This window comes from Zingiber officinale, chromosome 10B, assembly GCF_018446385.1.
Source record: "Zingiber officinale cultivar Zhangliang chromosome 10B, Zo_v1.1, whole genome shotgun sequence".
Taxonomy (NCBI): Eukaryota; Viridiplantae; Streptophyta; class Magnoliopsida; order Zingiberales; family Zingiberaceae; genus Zingiber; species Zingiber officinale.
This window is the reverse complement of record NC_056005.1, coordinates 38,139,818-38,147,051: the sequence shown is the minus strand read 5'-3', so window position 1 is coordinate 38,147,051 and position 7,234 is coordinate 38,139,818.

Here is a 7,234-nt window from a genome sequence, read left to right as displayed (position 1 = left end):
ATCCGACCGGTCAAACGCTGCACTTCCCTTGTATTTCTTGGAGGCGGCATATCTTATAGAGCTTTCACCTTGCTGGGATTGCCTTGATTCCCCGCTCGGTCACTATGTACCCAGCAACTTTTCGAACAGGCACTTCTGGGGATTTAGCTTGACTCCATATTTACGCAGCGTTCGGAAGGTTTCCTCCATGTCTTTGAAGAGATCGGCCGCTCGGCGGGACTTAATGAGAATATCGTCCACATAAACTTCTAGATTCCGCCCGATCTGCTCTCTGAATACTTGATTCATCAAGCGCTGATATGTGGCCCCCGCATTCTTCAATCCGAACGGCATTACATTATAGCAATAAGTGCCGTCGGTCGACAAAACTAACCTTTTCTTGATCTTCACGGAAAAGACTTGGTGATATACCCGGTAGGCGCGAGCATCTGATTAATTCATGACCGTAGAGAGTCCACCAAATGATCTATCCGGCAAGAGGATAAAAATCTTTCGTGCAAGCTTTGTTGAGATCCGAAAATCAATGCACACTCTCCACTTGTTGCACGGCTTGAGACTAACACTCGTTAGCCCCACCTCTGGAACCGCACCTCGCGATATGGCGGCCAAAGCTTTTCCACCTCCGCCCGGATGATGGCATTCTACTCGGCGCTGAAGTCCCTTTTTCTTTGCTTCACTGGCCGAGCGTCCGGTCGGACATGCAACTCGTGCTGCGCTATGCTCGGCAAAATTCCGGGCAGCTCATGTGTCGACCAGATGAAGACATCATGATTTCTTCGGAGGCATTGGATCAGCTCATCTTTCTGTTTCTCCTCCAGATCGGACGCAATAAAAGTCGTGGCATCTGATCGGGTTGGGTGAATCTGCACTTCCTCTTTTTCTTCATAAATTAAAGAGGGTGGCTTTTCGGTGATGGCGTTTACCTCGATCCGGGGCGCCTTCCGAGCGGAATTGGCTTCTGCTCGGACCATCTCGATGTATCATCGCCGAGCTGCTAGCTGATCTCCCCGTACCTCTCCCACTTTGTCCTCCACTGGGAACTTCATCTTCTGATGGAAGGTTGAGACGATCGCTCGGAATTCGCTGAGCGCCGGTCGTCCCAAAATGACATTGTAGGAAGAGGGAGAGTCGACTACCACGAAGTTTGTTGTTCTTGTTCTCCTGAGCGGCTCTTCTCCCAGCGAGGTAGCCAGTCGGATCTGTCCGACCGGCTGAACTTCATTACCAGTGAACCCATAGAGCGGAGTTGTCATGGGTAACAGCTCGGCTCGATCAATTTCCAACTGATCGAACGCCTTCTTGAATATGATGTTGACTGAGCTCCCTGTGTCAACAAATACGCGGTGAATAGTGTAATTGGCTATTACCGCTTTGATGAGCAGAGCATCGTCATGGGGTACTTCAACTCCTTCCAAGTCCCCGGGCCCGAAACTAATTTTGGGTCCTTCCGCTCGTTCTTGGCTACAGCCGACCGTATGAATCTGGAGCTGTCGGACGCTCGCCTTTCTAGCTCGGTTGGAGTCTCCTCCGGTCGGCCCGCCAGCAATAACGTTGATCTCGCCTCGGGAAGTATTGCTTCTATTTTCCTCTTCCCGAGCGGATGGTCGAGACCGTTCTCTGGACGCTCGGCGATTCTCCTTCCTTGGGGAACGATGCCGATCGGGAGTCTGTTGCTGTGGCCTATCAGCTCGCGTCCGATCGACGTCATGAGTTCTCCGTTGCCTGTCGACTGAGGGAGACCGTCGTCCGGCATTCCGAGGCGCAGGATGAGCCACGAAGGGAAGACTTCGACAATCCCTTGTGTTGTGCGTATCCGTTCGGTGGAAGGAGAAAAACATCGGGGTCCATTTCTTTTTTGGCTTGGGCCGGGCGGCGGCTACCTCTTGCACGTGGGACCTGGCATGGGGGGATCGGATTGCTTCGGCCCTTGGTCCTCTGGGCGGCTGATGAGTGGCGTGTTGTTTCCGCTCGGCTGGAGGAGCCCGCTCGGTTGGAGTTTCTTTTTTCCTAGCCGCTTGTGCCTCTTCCACGTTGATGTATTCGTTCGCCCGGTGTAACATGTGATCATAGTCTCGGGGCGGCTTTCGGATGAGCGATCGAAAGAAATCCCCATCCACCAGGCCTTGTGTGAAGGCATTCATCATGGTTTCTGAGGTGGCCGTTGGAATGTCCATCGCCACTTGGTTGAACCGCTGGATGTAAGCTCGAAGCGATTCACGGGCTTCTTGCTTGATGGCGAACAGGCTCACGCTCGTTTTCTGGTAGCGTCGACTGCTCGCAAAATGGTGGAGGAAGGCCGTTCGGAAATCTTTGAAGCTCGTGATGGATCCGTCCGGCAGCCTCCGGAACCACCGTTGAGCCGAGCCCGAGAGGGTGGTAAGAAAAACTCGGCACTTTACTCCATCTGTGTATTGATAGAGAGTGGCTGTGTTATCGAACTTACCCAGATGATCATCCGGGTCGGTTGTCCCATTGTACTCGCCGATCATCGGAGGCGCGTAGTGCTTTGGCAGAGGGTCTCATAGGATAGCTTCTGAAAATTGGCGATTGATCCGCTCGGGCGATGAGTCCGCTCGGGGGGCTTTCCCCTTTCTGTCATCTCGCCTAGGCATTTCCTCCGAAGAAGATCCCCTATCCCTATGAGCTGGTACGGCTTCAGGGGTGCGGAATAGGGCTCGATAAAATGCAACGGTGGTCGGTGGTGCTTCCGCTCGACCACCAGACGCCGATGTTGCTTGCTGCTCCGGCCGCTCGGCTGTGGCTTTTTGTTTTTTCTCCACGAGCTTGGCGGCCCTTATCTCGATCAGAGCGTCAAGTTCCTCGTTCGAAAGCGTCACCACGTGTTGTCGTCTAGCCTCGTCCATGGCTGCCGATCGGATGCAGGAGCGTTCCCACAGACGGCACCAAATTGATCCTGTCCGAATCGCCGAACCAAAGGACGCTGGGCACGTGGCGCACTCCTAGTCGATGGTGTAGGCCTCCGTCGGGTCGCACGAATCTCCGGCGAACCTGCACAGAAGTCGGGCCGGGAAGGGGTTCCCGGCGGCAACCCTCCGACGCTCAAGTCAGGTAAGCGGACAGCAAAAGGTGGCTCCGAATATCCAAGAACGCGTACCTCCGGCGAAGGAAGAGGCTCTTTATATAGAGCGGTGAAAGAATTAATGCACATCCACCGAGGCGCATACGTGTCCGCAGCCCATACCTCGGTATGTACCTGTCAGAGAGCTTACCTGACACCATACTGCTACAGTTCAATCACGTCTTCGATGGGACAACAGAACACCTTGTTGTCAGACTTAGAGTATGGCCTAGCCATAGGACTTGACGGCTGTCAGAAGATGTTCCTATCCTTCACCCACCGCCCGGCCGGGACGTCCGTCCAGCCGGCCGGTGCGAAGAGCGTCGTCCGGACGGCCTTAATTCCCGGCGCCAGCCGGCTGGCGCACCCATTATGTCCTGCCTTCTCTTAGGCCTTCCGCTCGGTCATTTACTACTTCATTGAGCGTCGGAACCCCGACCCCTGTCAGGGCGTCTTTCACTATCAGATGTGTACGGGCAGGCCGATCGGCCTGCCCTTTTTTCATGCGTCCGGTCGGCTCACCCTTCTTCGACGAACCACCTGGCCCTCTGACCTCCACGTGGCATTGACCCCTCGTTAGGGGGTCCCGGGCTCTTACCACCGGATCAATGACATTTAGTCTCATCAATCCTAACTTGGACCAATCATTGGGAAGGCTTGTGCAAAATTAATGTATACATAGCTCCTTGAATATGATTAGAAATTTTCCAAAAAGACAATTATCATATCCTATTGTATGCAATTTAGGATGACATGGAGAAATACCATGGAAACACATGCAAGAAAGGCATTTTTATCTGGCATAGGTACAACAACTATAGGGAAGTCCTAATTAGAACTTTCTCTCAAGGATATACTACATCATCTAACTAGTCTTGACTCTTGTATCAATCTTGGGATCTGTGATAAACATATTTTTTACTTATATTTTTCCCAAGTAGACAAGGGTCAAATAGACTTCTCCATAAAATTTGAGATTTTTTTGGAGGTTTGTAGAATTATTGGTGAGTTTCTAAAATTCAACCTAGAAATAAGCCTAAATTGGTATCAGTCGACTGGTTCAGATACTAGTCGACTGGTAACAGTGATTTTTGCGAACAGAATGCTTCTGTATGTTTCTATTTTGTGCACCAGTCGATTGATATATACATCAGTCGACTGATACTCGCGTTTTTATATAACTCTGCGCAGTAGACAACCCGATGGAAAACCTAGTTCCATCTGTCGTCTGCTGTCGCCTGCATTCCAGAGCAGCTCCTCGCCGTCCCCTGTCTCCTCCGGTCCTCTAAACTCCATTTTCTCCCTCGATCTGCTCTTTCCCTCTCTTATTGCCCACTTAGGGTTTCTTGTTGCCTCTCGATGCCAGTCAACAGACCCCTCCCTCGCCACTGCTCCTTACTCGCTCCTTCTTCAAATTCGAAGCTATGGACGAAGGTAACTTTTCTACCGCCTACTCCTCAAGTTTAGTTGTGATTTCACCCTAATACTTCTTTGTTATGTGTTGTTTTTTTTGTTGTTCTGTTCTGCCTCTGTTTGGGGTGGCATTTGGTCCATATGCATTGCATTTCCATAATTAGGGTTAGGCAAAAGCGTAGGGCTGGCGAGGGGACCTCCCGACAGTCCACCCCCTTGCCTTCGGCGGATAGGTTTCGTTTCGAAGCTGCATGACAGCGGTTTGCCAATACTGACTTTGCCATGATGAGTTGTTGGTATATTAATCAGACCTATTTTACTGAGATCGTGCCTGATATCATGGAAACTATCCTATATTTTGGGTTAGATAGGTTAGTTCATTGCATGCATACGGTAAATTTGAGCATGTGCAAAGAATTCTATAATAACCTGCATCCTAGTGCCAGCGGAGGTCGTGCATGAGTGTCTCGTGTTGGCGGTATAGACCTTGAGTTCAGTCCCAGCATTATCCAGTCGTTCTTAGGGTGTCGGGCTTCTGATAGCACATTTACGTGTTTCCCTACTGTGGTTGAGCCTTTCACTGAGTCACTTTCTCATCTGTCGGTCGAAGTGATACATCAGTATTACTTCAATGCTCCCCGGGCTCCTCTGCGACGCATCTTTGATGCCACTCGCATGTCCGCCCACAGTAACATTCTTTATAAGATTGTTATTGCATGTATCCTCCCCATTGTTACTAGAGGGCAAGCCAAGATTCGGTTGCCTCATCTAGTCCTCATGTATGCTTTGGAGCACCGGCTCGACATTGACATTGCCCTTCAGATCTTTGAGTCCATCTTGCACTTTTCTATCCCTATCCAGGACAAGTTGTACATGCCTTTCTGCCACATCCTGACATCCTTCTTTACATCTCAGGGTATCGATGTTTCTAAGAAGCAGCATTAGTTGTCCAAGGACTATGATCAGATTGGAGCCCGCTAGCTATCTCTCGCAGAGATTGAGAGACGACAGGGGGTGATGGTGTGGCGTGCTCAGGTTGCCGCTGACTCTGATGATGAGGAGGAGGCGGATGTCCCTACTCCAGCACTGGCGCCAGATCCAGCTCATGTGCCCGTCAAGGATCGACTGACTCAGCTGGAGGAGACCGTACGCCAGGGCTTTTAGGAGTTTCGTAGCTTTCGGCAGGATTGGACTGCCTCTCAACAGCGTCAGACTGCGATGTACGAGATGCTGCAGTGCTGGGATCTGGCTTACCAGGCCCCTCCACCTCCGCCGTCTGGTGACGATTATTAGGCATGTTGTCTTGTTGTTTTAGTTGGTGTCGAGATGTATTTTGGCACGGATAAGGTTATTTTCTGTTGTATCTCGAACACTATGGTTCATGACTATGCTAGGTGTATGTTATTGTATGCTTTCTACGACATTTTGTGACTGGTGTTCACTATTGTAGCTCCCGTCATTTGCGTATGGTTCTCTATTTCTCTCTTGCTAGTCATTGAGTTCCTCTATATCAGGATTGGTCTTCTTTCCATGACTTTCTTATTATATGCTTTTATTTATAATTCTTGATTATCGGGGATGTTTCGAATTAAGGGGGAGTTATATTCATGGTGACTTCAGGGGGAGTTTCAATTCATGTTAGATTAAGGGGGAGTTTAAATTCTCCATTTTTTTGATGTATGTCAAAGGGGGAGATATGGATGGTTTAAGTTTAAGTTAGATTTTTTTTATGCATATGTCTCATATTGTGCCTATACTTGGTATTATATGTTTCTTGGATATTATCATGTCTTATAGTTGTTGTATATTTAAAGACCCAACTTAAACAAATTTTGTCAAATATCAAAAAGGGGGAGATTGTTGGAGCAATCTTGCTCAAGACATATACTCATTGTTGATGTTTGGTTAAATGAGTTTAAGTTAGGCGTTAATTATAATCTAACATAAATGTTGAGTGAGCAGATATGAAAACTTGGCAAGGAAAGTCTCGGAGGTGTGACTTCTAGGCAAAAAGGTGACTTAGCATGACAAAGCCAAAGGTGGCCCTTGAAGGCAAGCGCAAGGATGAGGAGTCGTGGAGACGGAAGCATCCTAAGGGCGCAAGGTTGATGGAAGGTGCTTCGAGGCCCTTGAAGGCAAGCGCAAGGATGAGGAGTCGTGGAGACGGAAGCATCCTAAGGGCACAAGGCTGATGGAAGGTGCTTGGTGGCATGAAGTCTAAGCTAAGAAAGTAATTTAAGTATGTAAAGTAATGTAAGTTTCAAAACTATAAAAAGCTGTGATCTCAAAAGACATAAGGTATCAGTCGACTGATACACATACCAGTCGACTGGTACCCAGACACAAAACAAACAGAATTCGACAGGCTGTTTGGAATCGGGTACCATTCGACTGGTACCAGCACCAGTCGACTGGTAGATGACCATTATCGCTAGCGGTTGAAAATCTCTCAAAATCTTAAGTGTCGTTGAAGTCCATCAGTCGACTGATAGCTATATCAGTTGACTGATATCGTGAGAAACTATAAAAGCAGTTCTTGAAGCTGAGAGCAAATACTACTGTTCAAAACTGAAAAAGTGCTCATCAAGTGATCCAAAAAGTCTACAGATTCTGATCCTCTTTCTCCAAAAATCCTAGATCTCATTTTGTAAAGAGGAAGAGAAAATTGTGTAAGGGTTTCTCCACCTTCAATTGTGATTCGAGAAGGAGAAGTTTATAGTGGAGCTTGATTGTGTGGGTGTG